The following is a 22,194-nucleotide window of genomic DNA, read 5'->3' as shown; positions in this document are numbered from 1 at the left end:
CACCTACTCTGACAAGTGAAGAATAACCAGATGATGACCATGTCAGTATTAGTAGATGTTGAAAAGTCTTTCACCACGTTACATGCAGTTAAATGTTCAAGGACCTTGAGAAAGCAGTATTGGATCCTAAGTGTATTTATATGGTGTAGTGGCTCTATGCCTCAGCAGTGGACCACAGCAATGGGTTCATGTGAGAGACCTTTGAGATTCAGAGTGGTAACAGAAAAGTCTTCCTTTTGTCTGCTCTAATTTTTCTGTTGGCAATAGAACCATAGGCTACTGCAGTTCGGAGCAACAAATACATTAAAAAAAAGAATTAACAACAACTGGTGAATGTATATTCTTTCTGTTTGCTTCTGATGTCTTGTTGACACTGACTGGCCTCCAAAGTTCATTTCACAATTTACTGTTACTCATCTCTCAATTTGCCCGTTTTTCTGGATTTAAAATTAATTGAACTAAGAATGATGCACTACCCACAGATACACACACATCAAAACTCTTTATCTTTGTTCTCCCCTTTGCAAAAAGCAGCACAAAATGAAGCACCTGGGAATCTGAAGGAGCTGAAGCGGCATGCCTTCCATGGTTACAGAGACTATTGAGACAATTCTGGACAACACAATTCGAACATTTATCAATGTTCCTAATGAGGAAGAGTCTAAACAATAAAGATAGTCATAGCACCCCTTTTAAAATATTTATTTGGTATGCTACCCTTCTGTATCATTTTTTATAGTGATCTGTGGAATAGACAACATTATTGAAACCTTTGTCTGGGATTTCTAAAAGCCAACACAATGTCAAGCCACCACGACTTCTGGAACCCTGCGATTGCCAAATATGGAATTCTATTGAGTAGCTTATCACTCAGTTAACATAATTTATGTCCCCACCTTCTCAAGATCTGGAGTGGGTCACAATAGAATGTCGAATATTGGGATCTTCCAATAAACTCTTGTTGATCCACTATAAATCTAAAAATTCACCAGATTCAAAAAGTTTAATGCTCGTGGAAACAGAGACACTCTGACTTAGAACTCACGCATGCCTTGATAGGGATGGACATCTTCATTCTGCAGCACACTTTTTCAAGAATGCTGGCCTTCAATTCTATAAAGCCTTACTTCACAGAACAGAACGGGGCAACTTGGGCATAATGTCAATTGACCAACTCATCTCTGACAGAACCATAAAACCTTTTGCACATCTACATCAGAATATAGCCCACCTAACAGTGATATGTGGAGATATCGTAAGACGAAACACTGCTTCTCTAGTAGGGTAGGAAGCCGGTCCCTTAATTTATCAGAGTCCTGCACATCTGGAACGGATCACTGCAGAAAATTCAAAGAGCAAAGTTAAGTGACTCTTCACAATGCTGAGCGGGTGGTGATCAAGGGGCTAATATTGGTACATACACTTTGGTCACAATCTGCAGTTGATTTGACAAGATAAATGGTCAACATTAAGCTAAACAGATGGTCCTGAATACTTCCTTTACTTTTTTAGCAATACTCCTCAAGACTTCTCAACTGATAAGAGTGACAAACCACAGGAAAAAGTGGATAGATACCTCACCAGCTGTAGTCAAAGTATGCATCTTAAAAAATGGAAATCTTTCTCTACTCCGAAATATGAAGACTGCCTGATGAACTTGGCTTTGGCTACTTCATAATAAAAAGTAGTCTATAGACTGTTAGATGAACAGAAGCCTTTTGACCAACTCTGGGATCCATTTTTAAAGCCACCAGAATTCAATAGTTCTTCAACTATTTGGATACCCTTTGAACTTGAACAACATTAATTTTCGGTCCTTGACTGTAAATGTTATTGTTCAAGTTGCAGTACAGTACAACTGCTGCTAATTGTTAGCCTGTAGACTATGTCAAAAGCAAATGCTGTTTTTTTCTTCTTTTTTTTCAGTTTTTAGCTATACTTGTGAGGTAGAAATACAATGTGATGCATACTTATGATCCTAGTGTACCCTGGATACCATTGCTTATTTGGGATACCAGTATGGGTTCACAACATGGTGTTTGTTTATATATGTTCAAAAAGAGCAGTTGATGGACAGAATGCTGAACAATGTCAAACATTCAGAATGCTTGTTTCTGGTCCAGGGAGGACCTGGGTTGGCAGTTCAGGATGGACTGTTCCCATGTGGAGCAGGGTCAAGACTGATTCGATTATGGCTGGGTCTAAACTGGGGTGGCACGGTGAGCAAAAGAATGATGGATTTAACCCAGATGTCTTGGTTGGGGATGAATGTTTGATTTGTTCCGCATTTAGTCCATCATTTGTGTCTCTTTTGATATCGCGCCCTAATTGTACTTGGTATGCTCAGATATGGGTCCCAGACTCACTGTGCCACTGGATTCAAGCTAGCCTGGCTGAGGAGAAGTGATACCCCGAAACCGATCTTGGAATGCTTGTTTCTTGTCCATGGAGGACCTGGCTTGGCAGTTCAGGATGGACTGCTCCAGTGAGGTGCAGGGTCAAGGCTGATTGGCTTATGGTTAGGTCTAAATTGGGGTGGCATGGTGAGCAAAGGAACAATGGATTTAACCCAGATCTCTTGTATGGGGTGAATGATTGGTTTGTTCGGCATTCTGCCTATCATATGTGTGTCTTGTGCTTTTTCACCCTAAGTGCGCTGGGTATGCCCAGACTTGGGTCCCAGGCTCACTGTGCTACTGGATTCAAGAAAGTCTGGCCGGTGAGGGGGGATACCTCGAAAACGATCCCAGGATGCTTGCTTCTGGTCCAGGGAAAACCTGACTTGGCAGTCCAGGCTTGACTGTCCCCATGAAGATTAGGGTCAAGACTGATTTGTGTATGGCTGGGCCTAAACTGGGGTGGCATGGTGAGCAAAACAACAATGGATTTAACCCAGATTTCTTGACTGGGGGGTGAATGTTTCATCTGTTCTGCATTCCGTTCATCATTTGTGTATTTTTTGTTTATATATGTTAGCACTGCTCATATAATATTATGTATGGAATCGTGTTATCCATAACAAAAAAAAAGTCTCAAAACCAAAAACTGCACTATTATAAGGATCGTACCATGTTTGTTTAATCAAATTAGTTAATGGATTCTTTTTATAAAAGTGCTTAAATTGTACTTTAGATTTCTAGCTAGTTTGATAATAAATAGACTAAAAGAGACTAAGATTGAAAGCAATGAGAGTGTAAACATAAGTCTAGCCTGGATGTAGATGAAACAGAGTAGCAGCATTTTTGCACAGTTTCTCTTACCACATTAGTTGTTCAGAACCTGTAGCACATGCCATATTTTAGGAGGCAAAATCTATCTTGAACTGCAGCACAACAAAATTGAAGGTATACACCTCATCGACCAGAACTGTCCTCACTGAAAAAATATTGAAAAGGGTAGAACATGTGTTTTGTGAGAGCCCCTAGCTTTCTGAGTTTTAGAGGTTAGCCTTTGTAGAGATTAGCGATATTCTAGAGACTCACGGTTTCACTAACCATACTGCAGTTATTTTGGCACCAGTTGTGGCTATCAGATACATGGAGAAGCTACCCAGAAGCTTTTGTTGATTGGACTATTGGTGGTGAGCTTCTTTCTAAGACAAAAACATTTGATGTTTGGGTTGTAGTAGAACTGAAGCGTAAAATGAACATTTTTATTTTATATGCTGATATATGTATTGCAGGAATGATCTAAGAAATATATCTTTTGCTGATTTGGGATTTTAGGTAATTTTTGAGAAAATTGAAAATACCATAAACACTATTTTTATTTTGTGATTAATTGGACCTAAAGGAATCGAGTACTTGTAGTTCTCCTGCAAGAACTTTCAGAGCTCCAGATAAAATTATATCTCAACATTTAAACACTCCCTTTTGACTCACAACCAAGCCATTATATGTGGGAATATATTGCAATCTGTCACACTCCTGTTCAAAAGAACTTCTTCATACCTCAATTCAAATGTGTACTTGTGTTCCTATCATTTTCAAGTGTGGCTAGGCTTGTAAAAGCAATGAAAGATGTATTGCTAATCACATGAACAAGTTCATTACCAAAGAACATTTACTATCAGTTCATCCATTAGGTTTCCAACCAGATTTCAGTACTGAAAAGCACTCTAAGGTTTCTGAATGATGTGCATTGTATCTTGGACATTGGTGACTCCACTATGTTCATCGTTTTGGACTTATTGCCGGCTTTCAATGCACTTGACCACAGTAGACTAATTTAAACCTTGTGCTTTAGAAGTCTAGGTCTGAGTTGGCTCATTGGCTCTCATCTTTCCTCATCTACAGGCATCATGAGGTGAAATTAGAAAATCACATCTCAGGAAAGGCTGTCATGCCACGGAGCCTACAGTGGCTGTAGATCCTTTCATCACATATATTTTGTTCTCATGGGTCTAATCCCTGAGAATTCATGTCTGCTATTCCAAACATATGCAGATAACACACTTATTTACCTTAAAATATCATCTATTGAAGACATCACCACGCTAAGCTTATGTCAAAGCAAACTAAAACTGGATTTTTGGAAAATATCATGTTACTCAACCCAACTAAAATAGTTTCTCCTTATATCTCCAACCCACAAAACTTCCCCCAACAATAGAGGTTTCCCTGAAATTCAACAGCTTCTCTTCTACAATCTACAATTCCCTTTACCCAGACCCAATCCTAACATGGACACACACATACACCAATAACGTTGCTAAGTCTGCTAAACTCTTCATCTGCTCCCCGAAGAAAGTTAAGCACTCTATGCCTGAATATCACTTAAAAATAGCTACCCATTTTCTCATTGTCTCCAGTCCTGAGATATTGAGCGTTGCAGCAAAATCCCAAAATTCATCTTTTGTCTTATTTCTACTGTATTAGTTAAGCGTAATGAGTGGCGTTTAGAAGTGTACAGTTGTGTTGGGATGCTTGAGTGCTCGATTCAAGATGGCCACCGCCGATGAGCTCTCACCATGCCGGCCCTTTTACGGTGGTTTTCTACATTTAACAGTCGTTTTTTTAAAATAAAATATTGTTACCAGCAGCATCCGAAGCATTTTGCCTACCAGTGAGGAGTTTTCCTGGTCCAGCAGGCCGTTCTGAGCAGTGTTTCTTGTTTCCTGGTTCCACCTCAACCTCTTCAGTCAGGTACAGCCCAGCATTCCAGTCAGGGGGACGGAGTAATACTCTGGAAAGGGCGAGGCTTCGTCCTAGTCACTCCCACAGTCAGTTTTAGCTGCTGCACCTCTCTTATTGAAGGATTTTCTTTAATATTAATTCTCTTCTGCATACTTCTTTCCTTTTTTTGGCTGCTGTAATCTATTTTAAGAAATATGGAGACCAAAAATATGCAGGGTTAAAATAATAAAAGGAAACAAAACATTTATCCATCTCCTGTTAAACCTAAAGTGGTGGAATCTACTGAACCTTCTTTGTCTTTGCTATTTGATGAGATTCAGGCAATTTGCTCTACCACTGATTCTATTGTGTCAGAAGTTAAAAACTTACAAAAAGATATGGCTAGTATGTCAATGAAAATATCTGACAATGCAATTAAAATTCAAGACAATAAAGTAAAAATTGATTCTTTCTCACCACTTGTGGCTAAGATATCTCCTATGTCTAACCTTCTTCTCGATTTGAAAAATTGTAACGGACAATATAGCCTGCGTATTTTTATTTGCCTGCAGTGGTGGCTGGTGACATTGGAAAGTGGTGAGGCATAAAAGATCGGAATGAGTGCCCTGTAGTGAGCGAACAAGCCTGACCATCATAAGGGTGGTTCATGAAAGGTGGGTACTCCCCTCCCCGGTAAATTTTGAAAAAAGAGTTGGCAAATGGTGCATGTTCAAACAAATGTGAGAAAGGTAGAAAATTAATAAAGCAATTGTGAAAGTGTAGTTATGACATCAATAAAGAGATTTCATATGATACTTGTGTAGTTAGCTGCTTATTCAGTATAACCAGAGAACTTCATAACAGACTTTGAAACTATTAACCAAATAGAGGTTCTCATTTTATCAGTTTCAGAAGGTTGAAAAGCTGTGTTAACCTGTGGAGATTTGAGCATGCAGAGACTATGGTACGCTTGGGATCTGTTAAATGGACGCACTAGACCACTGAAATATTTTAATGGTTTGTGTGCTACAATGTCCGCCACTGTACACTTCCCTATTGTAAATCAATGTTTGCTCTATGCTTGTCTTATCTACTTCAAAGTCCAGTGTCCACTTTCATATTGTAAATCAATGTCCACTCTATGCTTGTCTTATGTACTTTACATCCTCTGAACACTTTTCTCTTGTACATCAGTGTCCACTCTGTGCTTTCCGTACATAATTCAATGCGCACTGCACACTTTGCTGTTGGCCAGTCTATGCTTATCTTTACACACCAATGTCGATTGCATTTTTTTCTCTCTTACATCACTATCCACTCTATGATTGCCTTATGCACCTCATTACCGACTCCACCTGTTACCGCTGTAACACTGTTTGCAGGTGTGTGTTGGTAGTGCCCCAGAAATGTTATCAATGTAATATAAAATGCCTGATTTATTTTTTCATTCAGACAGAACTATGGTCTTTCACAGAGAGGATATACTTCGTTCTTGTGCCAGTAACATTAAAAGACACCCGACATATGCCTTGCGGCAGGTTACTTTTCTAGGCAAAGAACGCTTTCTCACTGCTCCCATATCTGAGCATTGACTGCTGCAGACATGTCACATAGCCACTAACAGCAAAGAACCATGGGATTGTGTCACCAATCCAGTGACTGTGATAACACACACATCAAAGCACATCATTTTACCAGTGAAAACTAAAACGATGGCATTATTGTGTGAAATGGTTTTGCTTTTAATTTTCACTTGAGGCGCCGCATCACAAGCGGTTTGCTCCGACGGTATGTAAATATCTTAGGATGACTGTCATATCACATAAATAGATTTAAATCTGCAGTATCCAGATTAGTTGACACTATAATCGACTATTTCCTGTAGAATTACACACCACAGATGACTGGTTAAATGCAAACACTGCCATGAGAGATCGTCTCAGCCGCTGCCAGGGCAGGACGGGGAACTTGAGACTTCAAAAAGGAGACAGCTGGAAGAAGTAGAGGGGACAAAGCTGCTTCTCGGCTTCATGTGGAGTTATTTGCTGTGCAGTGTTCCTATCAAATAGAACTCTTCATTACCCATTAAGAGACACAAATAAAACTATTCATCAAGACACCGAACAGGAAAGATAGGTAGCACTCAGCCCGCAATGGATGTCAGTGATACGCAATGCCCATCCAGCTCCACAAACAACATAAAAATATGGCTGCTAGCGAAAAACAACCTAAACCATTAATGTGCTCTACGAACAGAAACGCATCTAGGCAAATCAGTCAATGCTGTTGCAGTAATGGATATATTATTTAGGGTGATACGATTATTTGCAAGGGGCTTTCTTACAATTTGAAGAGGGCAATTCTGAAGAAAAGTTGTTGCATTGAAGTGCAGAGTTTTCAAAGCGGGAGGAAGTAGGAATAAAGCCATGCTTTGCCTAAAAAACAAGGACGTCTTCCTCCTAAATCGAGAGTACTAGGCTAGCATGGATTTTGTTTTAGTGAAAAGTAATGGGAGCGCAGAGTTAACGCTTTTGTCTTTTCCTGTTAAACTTTTACGACACATGAGAGTGACAACTCTAGCAAAACTCTCGGCTGCCTATTCGTGCAATGAATAAATCATTCATTCGCATTTTTTGTATAGTACTAAAATGCAAACAACTGCAACAAATCGCTCAGGGGAAGACGCGGCTCGCAGGGGGGGTCACGTGGGGGGTGTGGGGGGGAGGGGGTTGGTAAAATAACATTTAAAATCTTACCTGAGGTCCTGAGCAGGTCCGGGCCGCCCGGGGTCCGTTGGCGCCTACAGCCCCTCTCAGCCAATCCTGGCACTGCCAGCAGCACCAGGATTGGCTTAGGGCACGGTTATTTTTCGCCCACCGCCTGCCCATTAGGAGTCCGAAGGGCTCCTAATGGGCATGCACAAACAAGTGAAAACAGAAGTGCGCATGACTGGACACGAGCTTCAAAAAAGTTGCCCTATGTCCCCACTAATGCGCACTTGTGTTGTACTGCTGCCTGTTGCCCCCACTGGTCTGACAATCATGTAAAACAAATCCTGGGCACACGTTTTTAAATTGTTCAGTTCTCAAGTCAGAACTCAATGCATGAAATGGAAGTTCAAAAATGAGGTCGAGATCCAGCGTCGTTGAATAAATGTTTTTGGTTCAGTCTAGATCAGTGTACAAAAACAAACAGAACGTGTAGGATTGTATAATGTTTTTTTCTGATGCAAACTGAAATTGTACTGTTTTTATACTGGTGAAGATTATAGTCTCTTAACTGTTGTGTGAATTATAGATAGGGTTCCTACACTGACTGTTGGCCTCTATTAGAGCTATGGTATGTTGACACATTTCTTGTCTCTGTAAGCGTAGATAACCCTCAAGCCTTTCAGCCAGGTTATCTCACGCCCCAGGGTATACCCCCACCAGCCAGGGACGTTCTGTTTGTTTTTGTACACTGCTTACCCGGTCCCTTAACGGTTCCAAGGGTACCTCCCTCCTTGTGTTGTCAGTCTAGATCAGTACATACGAAAAACAACTAGTCGACACGCGTTTCGTCACACCGTGTGAAGGCTGTGACTCTTCAGGGCTGTTGAAAACACAAACGATGATGTAACGGCGCGACAGTTCAAAAAGTTACGAAATCTGTCTGCGTGGTAGGTCGAGGCGAGATGTGATGGACAGTGTACCTACGTGAGGTAAAATAAGCTGATAACTGGAAGCCTCAGGACCGGTATGTCCGCGGTGGCGTCCAGAAATCTTGAGAAGTGCACGGATGAGTGCATGCGGGTTGGACTGCAATCCAGGTAGTCAGTCTCTGAAGGGGTGGGTGGTCCGACGTCATGCTGACTGACATGATTGTCAGTTCTCCCTTGTCGTCTTTGAACTTAAGTAAACAGATTCAGTTTACTTAAGTTCAAAGACGCCGAGGGAGCTGCGGGCGGGGGGGGGGGGTCTGCGCGTCTACGCCCCAATGGATGCACCACGCCTATTTGCCTGAAGATGTAGAAGGTAATGACTGCAGGATATATTTGGAGACCTAATAACTGGTATTTTTGGTATAAAATTTCCTGAGAAATTTGAAATGAATGAAGCTCACAGGATTCCTTCTCTACGTAATCCAAATCATACTAAATCGCAACAAAGAGTTTTATATAGCATGAACTAGACCAGAGACGTCGAGTATCAGAACGCTTTCCATGAGCACCAGTTTCTTTACAGATGGACGCATTCATTTTTGTAGGCACGGGTTGATTAAATGATTTGCCCAGAATTTTGCTAAAGAAACGCAAAGAATTCACTGACATTCGCCCACGGTTACGAAGTCTCGGATTTAAATAAGCTTTTTTTGATCCTTCAACAATGCGAATCTGGAAAGATGTTTTTTCAAAATCCTTTCAGCGCCCTGAAGACCTGCGGATATTTTTGGATCATCATTACCAGCTTACTATGGATACACATGAGACTGCTACTTATTAATGTATTCATTTTTCTGGCTAACCTAATTGTTTAATTCCTTACAGGGCGCCAATGGTTTGGTCATGCTTGGAAAGCGTGTGTACATTTCAACATTGTTATATATGTCATGTTTTGTCGTTCTCCTTGTTTCATACATGGCTATCTTTTTCTTTTATCCCTACTGTCCTTTTCTAGAGCTACTTCTTTTCCTCTTTTATTCTTCAAACGTTATTTCCTCTTCTTCTTTGTATTTTCCCTATCTCACTATGGCTGGCATTAATAATTCTAAAATTGTCTCATTAAATGTTAAGGGTCTAAGGCATCCCGTAAAGTGTACAACATTTTCTGATTATTTAGGTAGTCATAAAGCAGATATTTGCTTCATTCAAGAGATACATATTGAAGATAAAGTTTGGCTTCTATGAAGAAAATAAGGGTTGATTCAATTATTTCTTCTCCTGCTATGGGTAAAAAAAATGGTGTTGCAATCCTTTTCGCAAAAAGATTGCATTGTCAAATATTAAGTAAATCTTCAGACAAAGAAGGTAGATATACTATAGCGAAAGTTAAAATTCAAGATACAGTTATGTTTTTAATTATTGTATATGGACCCACAGTTGATGACCCTAATTTTTGGTCTAGTCTAACTACTGAAGTTCTCAAGTTGGGTAATGTCCCACTTATAGTTGTAGGATATGTCAACCTTGTACATGACCCTTTATTGGAGAGATCATTTCACACTACATTTTGTCCACCTAGAGCATTTTTTACTCTAAAATGTTCTTTAAAAACAATAAGTTGGTGGATATTTGCCAATTACATTATCCTACTGAAAACATGTTCACTTTTTTCTCAAATCCTCATTATTCTTATTCAAGATTAGACGATCTCTTAGTTGCTCGCCAATTAATTAATTCAATTGTTATCCCTAATATCTATAATATTGATCATGCTTTAATCTCTATGGTATTGCAATTTAGCTCAAATTTTACAGCTCAATCTAGATGGTGCATGAACAAAAGCATTATTCTGAATGAACAAAATAAACCAAAAATGTTAAATGCACTTCAAGATCACTTTCAGCTTAACCCAGCATGCTCTAAGTCTATGGAGAATTGATGGGATGCATTTAAAGCTTATGTTAGAGGGACTTCCAGTTGTCTTACGGAGCATGAAAACAAAACTTTGAATTCCAAAATTAAGGATTTGGACAAACAAATTGCAAAGTTCGAGAGACTTTATATTACTTCTAATGATCCCCAATTTAAAATAAAATCTAAAAAATTGCATTATGAATTTAATTAAATTTTAAGTAAAATGGCTGGTATACAACTTTCTAACTCTAAAGCCAAATTTTGTTTTAATGTTAACAGATCTGGTTGACTCTTGGACAACTATTTTCATATTATAAAATAAAAAGCGCAAATAAATTCAATTCATGGTCCCAGTGGAAAAATTGCACTGTCACAAGATATTATGAATGATTTTTTAAATGACTACTCTAATCTATATAATCAACCTCAATTTGATGATCCTTCCCTGATTGATCATTTTTATTTACCTGTGGTTTATTTAAAGTTCCACAGTTGACCAAAGATAAATTTGGTTTGTCTATTACTAAAGAAGAAATACAGTTGGCTAATAAATCTCTTAAATAAAATAAATCCACAGGTCCAGGTGGAATTCCAGCAGAATTTCATAAAGAATTTGATTTGCAACTTATTCCTCATTTATTTGAACTTTTTACCTTTTTTAGTGGTTCAGATTCAACTTCCGGTTCATTTGCTTAAGCTTTGATTGTAGTTATACCAAAACCTAACAAAGATCCGACACTTGTTTCAAATTATCTCCCTATTTCCTTAATAAATCAGGATTGTAAACTGTATGCTAAAATTCTTGCAACTAGACTGACCTCCATACTGGATTCCCTTATCCATCCTGACCAATCTGGTTTAATGAAAAATAGATATTCTGTTAATAACACAAGAGTTTTGTTGCATGCTGTTGAACAAGGATCTACTATGTCCCTACCGTCTGAAGTACTTGCATTCGATGCTGAAAACGCTTTTGATAAATTTAATTGGCAATTTTTATCACATACTTTAGTAGCATTTAATTTTGGTGATTTGTTATATTTGTATGATATCTGCTCTCTACTCTAGCCCTACCGCTCGCTTATTTATTAGTAGTCAAATTTCGAATCAAATTTTTCTTTTTAGAGGTAACAGACAAGGTTGTCCATTGTCTCCAATAATATTTATTTTTGTTTTCGAACCTTTACTTATTTCCATTTGAAAATGTAATGATATCCCTGGTATTATTAATAAAGAGGTCACCATTAAAACATTAGCATATGCAGATGATGTACTTTTGTTTATTAGTAATTCTGAATCCTCATTTCCTCTTTTATTAGATATTATTCCATCATATTCCCTTATTTCTGGTTATACGTTAATACTAATAAAACTGAATATTTCCCTTTAAACCCTTACTGTTCCCCAGATATGTTAACCATATAAGAAATAGTCTGGCAAAGAGTAAATTCAAATACCTTGGAATTTTGTTCTCTTCGTCTATAAAAAAAACAATTACATTAAATTGTGAGTCTATTATAAACTATAATAATGATAAATTATCTAAATGGTCTCCACTTCCCCTTTCCTGGTTGGGGAAACTGGATTCAATAAAAGTGACTGTAGCTCCTAATTTTTTTTATTTTCTAGCTATGATTCCGTATCAATTTTCTATGAAATGTTATAAAACTATTGATCAACACCTTTCTAGGTTTCTTTGGAATAATAAATTACCTCACATTGGCTATCAAAACCTAAAAATGACAAATTGGAATGGAGGATTTGGTATGCCAGATTTTTTTAACTATCATAAAGCGTTTATCTTAAAACAAAGCTCTCTTTGGTTTAGTCACTCCCACCTTAATAATCCTCCTACATGGCTTCTTATAGAAAATAATTAAGTGACTCTGTATCCACTGTCTACTTTGCTAACCATGTCCAACAATTCAATGTTATTTAACAAATCTACTATTTTGAAATCCACAAAGTTAATATTAAATGATTTAGATTCACTTTTTCAATCAACTATTTCTAATACTGTAGAGATGTAATTTGGTACAATCCATGACTAAAACTTTCTCAATCGGTTAAATTTTGCTTTCTTGGATTTACGCAGATATTTATTACCTAAAAGATATTTACCATGATACCTTTATATCGTTTGATGTATTAAAGGCAAAATTCCACTTCCCTTCTTCTGATTTCCTTAAATATTAACTTTTATGTAATTCTATACTAGATTTCTTTCCTAATAATATTTCTTCAAATATAAAATCAGATTTCACAATTTATCTTCAAACCGTATCCTCTTCGTCTTATGCTATTTCATTAATGTATAAGAAGCTGAATACATTTCAAGGTAAAAATATAGATACGATTTCAACGTTTTGGAATGATGAACTTTCAATATCTTTTTCAATGATACATGGAAAAAAAATATGGTTGAATAATATTTCAGATGGTTACCTGTATCACTTTATCAAACCAAATCTTATATTATGTTTAATTGCTTATGGACCCCCTTAAAGTTAATTCAAGCTAAGGTTCTCCTGAATTCGAATTGTTGGCATTGTAACTCACACACAGGCTCATTAAAACATATGCTTTTTGAATGTACATTTATCTTAAAATTTTGAAAAGAAGTTTGGGATGTTATACAAAAAATACTCCATATCTCGGATAGACTTTCATTTAACTTGCTGATATATAAATCTGTAGCTCTTTCTGGAGAATTGTCTGTAAACTTTAAATTTTTATGGTGTCAGCCGCACTAAAGTCTATTACAACTTGTTGGAAAGATGTATCATTATTATCCATTCATGCTTGGTGGTCATGGATTATTTTCACTAGAAGACGTGCCAATTTATCTTTGTCTGGTAAAACTCATATTTGTGACTCTTATCATTCATTTTGGAAACCGATTGATCATTATTTATCTTCCTAATTATATTCCCTTCCTATATATTACCCTTTATTATATATTACACAGGTTAAACTTATAGTAGCTCTATTCTAATTCATTTTTACGATAACTGCTTGTTTCTTCCCCTTCCTTTTTATGTTATCATCATTACATTCATAATAGATTGTACCACTTTTTATTTAAATAATGTTCTTTATAGAAAAGTTTCTTTAAGGGAACTGCATACGATGCTCTTTTTTGTAATGTTGTTGTTTATTCAAAGTGTTTAGTGTGCTATTTTGTCTTCCGCCTGTGCTGTTGGTCTAACCTGGAGCTTCACAAGAAAATATATTGACAGTCTAAATAACCCAAGGTAAGCAGAGCAAATAGCAGTCAATTACATTTAAAGGCAGCTTTAAATGACAGAGAAGGCAGTCAACCGTGACTTGGAACCAACATGCTGACCCCCGCCCTTTCAAAGCGACTCTGCTCTGTTGAACATCCAAGAAGTTTTGAGGCATTGACAGTATATCTGGTCGGCAACCAGGATCTTCCAGAACTGAAATGGGAGAGGGAGATCTGTCTAGAACCCCCAAGATGAATCAGCAGTAGTGTACCATTGGTGTAGGATTAAAAAGGACCCACACCAGTGGGACCACATATGCACTGAAAAGAGTAGGGCTGGATTACAAGTGTTGTTTAAAGCCACATAGTTGGGGCTTAAAGGAAGGGACATAGACTGCGGTGAACAGACAAAATATCGACTCCAAAATATCGACTGGACATAATATCGAGTTTTAAATATAGACTGGACAAAATATCGACTGGACATAATATCGACTACAAAAATATCGTTTTTCAGGTAAGTGAAGTAATATCGACTGTTTAAAATATAGATAGCAAAAATATCGAATTTTTAATAATATATAATATTTTATAGTGTATTTTTATGTAATAATATGTGTGAAAAGTGTGTATTAATGTTATAAAATATTTTATTAAATGGAATTTGTATTTTTTAATAATTGCGTTATGTAATTCTGTAGCGGGTTGTGGGTTTATAGGGGAATAGGGTGGGAAGTATTTTAATAATAATTAATTAATTAATATATGTTTGTAAATATTTATAATTAATAATTAATTGCTAATTAATAATAATTAGTTAATTAATTAATATAATTTTGTACATATTTTGAATTAGTAATTAATTGGTAATTGATTAATTGTAATTAGTTAATTACATTAATTAGAGTACATTTTAATATATAATTTTGTGTTATTGTTAAGTAATTAATTGGGGAAAAATAATATTAATTATTAAAATAATTACAGCTAATCTGCTAATATATTTACTTTATTGTTATTGTTAATTAATAATTAATTGGTAATTAAATAATATTGATACATTTTGGGTAAAGGAGTATTTTTAGGGTTCAGGGTCAGTTTTTAGTTTTTGGGTAAAGGGGCATTTTTAGGGTTCAGGGTCAGTTTTCAGTTTTTGGGTAAAGGGGCATTTTTAGGGTTCAGGGTCAGTTTTCAGTTTTTGGGTAAAGGGGCATTTTTAGGGTTCAGGGTCAGTTTTCAGTTTTTTGGGTAAAGGGGCATTTTTAGGGTTCAAGGTCAGTTTTTGGGTAAAGGGGCATTTTTAGGGTTCAGGGTCAGTTTTCAGTTTTTGGGTAAAGGGGCATTTTTAGGGTTCCGGGTCAGTTTTCAGTTTTTGGGTAAAGGGGCATTTTTAGGGTTCAGGGTCAGTTTTTAGTTTTTGGGTAAAGGGGTATTTTTAGGGTTCAGGGTCAGTTTTGGGTTTTTGGGTAAAGGGGTATATTTTAGGGTTCAGGGTCAACAAATAAGATTGTAAATTTTTTTTTTATTATTTTCATTTATTATTTAATTATTATAATTTAATTTAAGTATTTTTAAGTATATTTTAGTCATTAAAATTTAATATTAATTTAATTTAACACTGTTTTTAATAAAGTCGATATTTTTTACATCTATATTATTGTTAACGATATTTTGTACTCAATATTTTTGTACTTACCTGTTTGTAGATAGAAAGTCGATATTTTGTCTGTCGATATTTTGGCAACGATATTTTTGCAGGTCGATATTTTGGCAGTCTATATTATTTCAGTGATCCATAGACTGCCTGAGCCCTCTAAAGAGGAAGGAGACAGGCCACTCTGAAGCTCACAATATGGTTCTCACCCAGCAAAGCCTTTGTATCAGATTAAAGGGGATTAAGGCAGTTACAATGCCTCTTCCAGGGCTAAAGACATTTAATTAATAACAGTGGTGTGCACTTTCTTCATCTCATAAGTGGGCAGGAAATCCAACTGAGCAAGGTCCTGAGTAGCACATTTCTGTAAGAAATGACAAAGCATTCACTGATTTTTTCCAGGATTGTAGTGAGTAGAGGGTGAAAGGAATTTGCTTGTCACTTTTTAACAGCAAATGAGTAGGTTTCTTCAGCAGTGACACTGCAATCTTCTGCTTATGCGAGGAAGGAGCAAAGGCAAGGCGGGTTAAGGTTGTGACAAAGTACTGACACTACTACCTGGAGGACATTTCTGAGGTGTACAGAGCCAAAGAGAATACTGAGCTGATAATATTGACTGTTCATCACTTCCTCAATTAAAAGAGGCTGGGATTAGTTGAGGCAGTCTTCAGAATCCACAGGGACAGAAAAGAGGATTTGGTGATAGAATTAAAATTTAGCAAGGTTGATGTAACTGCTAAAAGTTGCAGTAGAAAAGGATGATAGTCCAGGACAGCTTCTCATACTTTAGATATGATTTTCACTCACAACACTGAGTCTGAGGCACTAAATGGGCAACCCCAAGTAACGTCTGATCACTTTTAATCATCCTTCTTCTCCTCTCCAACCTCTCGTTCATGTGGCATACCAGACCTGAGCAGTATTCCAACCAGTCAACTGAACAACTTAAGTGAAGAGAAAGTTAATGTACTTTAAAGATCCCACAAAAGTCCATTAAATCAGACTCATTCATAGAGTATTATAGCCTCCCGCTGGTATAAAATGACTAATTTACTGGACAGGCTGGCTCCATCACATTTGAAGAGGAACAAACCTTGGAATATATCTTCCATCAAGTGAGACAATAGTGAGTCGGCCATAATGAAAAGGAAAGGTTGAAACATGGAATGGAATGACATCTCTTTATGAAAAACAGAAAAATACAACTGTAGGAATCACAGGAGGATATATCAAAATGCAACGAAGTGCACAAAATATACTTTTTGTTAAACAGATGCTTGAAGCCCAGATTCTAACATAGAAAATCTTACAAGAAATGATGAAACATTTAATGCTGAAAATATCACCAAGAACATGTAACATTACAAAGATGCTAACTGTCCAGGAAACCTTTACTAACAATATAGTACATCTTCTTGGGGTATTATCTTGTTTATGTCTCTCTTTTATTGTCTGCATGTTTACATCCTATTCATAAGTATGGGCCAAAGGGTGGGGCATGGCTACCCTTCAAACATTGTGGACACGAACAAAAAAAAAATCTCTTGCCACTCACCCACAATTTCAGCCGACATCAGCTCTGGGAGCCCCATATTGCCTGGATATTTAACCGTAAATAGTTACTACTAAACTGGGAACTAACTAAAGCCTGGTGTAGCAGCACAGTGGTTCCAGAAGTGGTTTCAGCTGCATGCTGAGCACCACATAGCAGTCGGAGAGACTTGCGACCCGAGCCACAGCATTCTTCAGTGGAGTTGGCGTAACGGCTCGGTGGTCAACATGGAATCTCGGGAATCGGGATTGAGTCTCGGCAATGTCGCTGAACATCCTGTCATTATGGACAAATCTCCCCGTGCCTAACAAAAAAAGTGAATGTGTCCTCATGTAAAGCGCTCTGATACCCAATATCTTCGGGTCAAGTTGACGCTATATAAAACTCTGTAAAAAAAATAATTCTGGAGCAAATGACAGAGAAAGCCTCTACCTGAAACTCAGTACAACACAGGAGAGGAGCTGCCAAGATTACTGATGGGTGTGGAGATGACTTCACTAGCATATGGAGTCCCTTTCCTCCTGGTGCCTAGTTGGAAGCTGGAGGTAAGCTGCGGCGTGGTGCGACAGACAGGGCTGAGTCCCCAATGCGGGTGAGAGAAGCTGACATTGGACCCCCACAAGGGATACTGAGAGTGAGTATCGGCACACGATGGACAACAGAGGTGTGTAACGGACCCACAGCACATCAGTCTTGGAGGTCCATAAACTGGTGAGCATAGGGCCCTGCAGTCCCAGAGGCTGTGATGTGCGTCAGATCAACATAGAAGGCCCAAGCTGGAGCACACTCATTACCTCTATGGAATTTGAGAGGATGTCCTAAGTCAACCCCCTCCATAGTCCTCGCAGCAAGCTGAGATGCCAATAAAGGGGAACTGGGGCTGTGCAGCTGCATGTGCTGGTCCAGTACAGAGGTTGGCAAGCTTTTTGGTTGTTCTCTCCACTTCCTCCTGGGTGCCAGGTGGGAGGAGGACCATGCAGTCCACTACACAGTATACCAGCAGCTCTTCCCAAACAGTGAGACTCAAGGTAGTACTCAACTGTACTTCAGCTAAGGGGCAGGCAGTAAACCAACAGATCCTGGGGGGAGGCGGTGGATGGAGAGAAGCAACGAAGACCAGTAATAGGCCACTGGGTCAAAAAGATGGTGAGCAAAGAGTCTAGAGACATGCCAGTCAAACTCAACCAAATTATTAAAGCTATAAGTGACACTGGAGGATAAAAAAAGATGCAGTGACGTCTAACCTCAACCTGTTGAGGGATGATTATTGGAAATTGAGTGACTACGTTTGACAATCTGAAACCTCCATGGAGGATTTCCTTAGAATTAACCAAGCGAATAAAGGAACTCCAAGACAGAGTGTGAACATTAAAAAAAGGACAGAAAATGCAGAAGATCGGAGGCGTCACAACAATCATCTAATAATAGGACTGCCAGAGAGTTTCAAAGGGGAAAAAACAATGAAATACATTGTAACATAGCTGCAAAAAGAAATTGCCCCGCAGGGGTTGTTTGCTCTGTTCACAGTGGTGCAAGTGCACCGCATCCTAGACAGGAGACTGCAACCTGGCTCTACACCCTGCCCTATTGTAGCATGAATACTGAACTATCAGAACAGAGATACTATATTGCAGAAAGCTAGAACAGTCGCCCAGTCATCATAAAGAATTCCAAATGTATAATCTTCCCAGACTTCTTATTGAAAGTACAGAGTTGCCGAGCTTCCTTCTGTCAGTAAAAATGAATGCGAGATTTGGGCCTCAAATATGCCATGCTATACCCAGCTTGATTGAATTTAATGACGAAACAAACAGCACACTTCTTCATAGTGCCGGAGGATGCTTGGCTCAGGGATGACCTATATCATCTTGGAGGTTCAACTGGCAAGAACAAACCAGGTGTGACCCGGAACCACACAGTGCCACCTGCCACACTGTGCCTCAACCCCCTCAAGTGGGACACAAGGTACAATATGCTCTCTCCAGAGAAAACACAAGAGAACCTTGAGGTGCTGACTCATCATCACAGGACTGTGGCAGCTTAGAGGACTGAGGTAGAGAAAAATAATAATGCTCTCATGCATAGGTTGAAAATTACCTGCACATCAAGGGCACAGATTTTTTGTTTATTCTCAAAGAAATTTCCACTTTTTATGAGTTTGTTAGAGAAAAACTAAAAAAGTCTACTCAGCCAAAAAGGCATGGTGGCCACTCAGCATTCTGCATTACTCATAGAATAACCACTGCATCTGTGGATGCTCTGTAGGCACAGAGATTTTTGCCAGGCAGGCAGGGATTCACGGTAGGTGTTCCACCATGGGGGTGGGACAGCCACTGACCTACCTGCCAATTTTAGGTAAGACCCTGTAATGTGTTTTCAATAGTACCAGTAGAACACTGCAGATGTAGAACCTCTTTCCAATTCATCCCACACATGGCAAGAGAATGTAAAATAAAGAAAGGGAGCCCATCTTAACAAAGAACCGCAGCTAGCAAGCACTGTTGCTTCTGATTCGTAATCGGAGAAGCAGGACTTCTAGGTGAAAAATTATTCATTTGTGTACGCTGGGTAAGTAGGAAGGATAATGTTTAGTTGCACTTAAAGTTTTATCTGTTTTTCAGAGATGGCTAACCTTTATTAGTTAGGGCTTTGTGAGGAAGATGAACTAAGTGGCAATGTGGGAAAATCCATTTTGCCTTCAGAAAAGTGTTCTCAGAAAGGTCAACATTTATGATTTTCCATCTAACAATATGTGAAGGAATATTTATTTTTATTACAGGTAAGAATTTAAAAAAGTTAATTTTTATAGCTTATTCACTGCTTTTTGCAGATTTTTCGGTGCACTACTGTATTGTTGAAACTTTTTTTAAGACACTTGTGCATTATGAACAATGTTTCAACATGTTTGCTCAGCTCTACTACAAAGTCATCCTTACTAGATTATTAGGCTTTTCAGCATGAAACTGAGCTTTAAATTGACAACACTTTTCCTTTCTAAGCAAGAAACAATACAATATAGCACACAATCAAATCATTTAGATTCCTGCATTTAAATAGCAGTCATTTACATAGTTAGGCGTGAGCTAAAAAACGTGCGTGCCTCTAACCCTCCTGGACCAACATTTGACACACCTGAATATGGCAGTGCCTTGGAGATTTTATTAGGAATCAATAAATAATAAGGGGTAGATTTACAATAACTGGTGCATCCCTGCATATCAGCAGGGATGCACCAGTTATTGTGCGTCACGGCTCCGCCACCATAGATACGCCTCATTCATAAGGCAGCGCACCATGGGGCAAAAATGGACAGATGCGTGATGCATCTGCTGCCTTAAAGGTGGCGCATTGCTGGAGTTGCGTAGCAAGCGAGATGCAGCTCTAGCAAGGCTCGGGGTGCCCTATCCTTACAATGCTGCATCAATCCTTACGCCTGCTTCAAGCAGGCGCAGTGTTTTGACGCAGCATGGCCTTAAACGTGGCTGAGTGAAATCTTGTAGATTTCACTCAGACACTTTTAGGAGGTGTTCCTGCGCCGGAACGCCCCTCCTGCGCAGGAACGCCTTCATGTGGGGCAGGGCTTTGCAACGGGACACATCTCCCAGATGCGTCACGTTGTAAGTACCCCGCACCATGGCACGGATTTGCGCCGCCGCTGCGTCACAAAAGTGACGCAACAGCAGCGTAAAAGAGGCGCAAGGGGCTTGTGAGTCTGCCCCTTAGCTTATATTAGGGGTTTTGTAATGTATAGAGTGCATTTTTCCAAAGGAGGTCGAAGAGGATGTGATTCTGATCAGTTTTTCAGAATAACCAGGGACAATGTACATGACTCATGCAGGTGTGTTACATGCTGATGTATTATATATTTATAGCTTGAAATTCTGTCATGTATCCAGCTCAGTTCAGTCCAGTGGCAGTTTCTTCATGAGGGCTGGGGAGTGTTTCCCCGCTGTGAACCGTGCGAAATGTGTAAAACAAAACGGCAATGAAATGATTTCATTGCCATTTTATTTTTCACCAAAGACCATCGCAACCGCAGCCTGCCCCAATGCCCGAAGAAATGGGGCGTGTCCTCTGCTGCGACTGGAGCAGTGGCTTGACTGTACGCTTCAATCTGCGCATGTCACTTTGGCTGGCTGTCTTGCACGGGCCAAAGTGAAATGCGCAGGATGAAGCAAAGGCCTCCAGGGCCTGATGAGTGGTCAGCCAACCTGCTCCATCCAATCCTGGTGCTTCTCTCATGCTGGTTAGCAGCATGAGAGCACCAACTGGATCGGTTAGGGGTTCATCCTTCGTGCAGACTGCAGAGGAACACAGAGGAGGACGTGGAGCCCATGGGTTAGTACCATTATGTTTTATGTATTAGAAATGTGTACGGCATGTAAGTGTGGTGATTAAGTTAGTGGGTATGTTTTTACTTGGGCTTTTGGAGGAAGGGGTCGATTTGATTTTTATTTTTGGAGGGAGGATTGTTTATTTTATCGTTCTGAGAAGTGGTGGGGCACTCCGCCAGCCCACCACTTTCTAAGGCTACCATCCACCACTGCCTCAGTCAGAGAACACCGCAACTTGCTTGACACCACATGAAAGCAAAATATGTTTGTGTTTAAGCATTAGTAAATCTGTTTAATTATAGATTGTGTGAATTTGAAAATAGAAGTGAGATAGAGGGTTCTGGTAGTTCTTTCAGGAAGAATACTGCTCTTCTGACCTACATTAAAAGTGTTAACTGCATCCTTTTTAATAAGCGAAAATTGGATTCCACCACTTGACAACTTTAGAGAGAGTTCCCTGGATTTAATGCCGGGCCACTGCCTTTTTGTCAAACCATGTTACAGATGAGTAGTGTAATTCCAACAGCAATTTAATTAGAGTGAAAACTTGCAGCTAATTTGTACAGAAATAATAAGTAACAATATATTAAGTTAAATCTCTCAGACCTGCACAACAAGACTTAGGGATCGCAGCAGCATTTATTTGCCTTCTTATGCCAAAACCATCAGAACGATGTAACCCGAAAATGAGCAAGAAGAACCTTTCATGAGGACAGTTTAAGGCAAAAGTATTTTGTTTACCACATATCTTATTACCTCC

Source organism: Lissotriton vulgaris, chromosome 6, assembly GCF_964263255.1.
Source record: "Lissotriton vulgaris chromosome 6, aLisVul1.2, whole genome shotgun sequence".
In the NCBI taxonomy this organism is placed as follows: Eukaryota; Metazoa; Chordata; class Amphibia; order Caudata; family Salamandridae; genus Lissotriton; species Lissotriton vulgaris.
Note: the sequence above shows the minus strand (reverse complement) of the source record.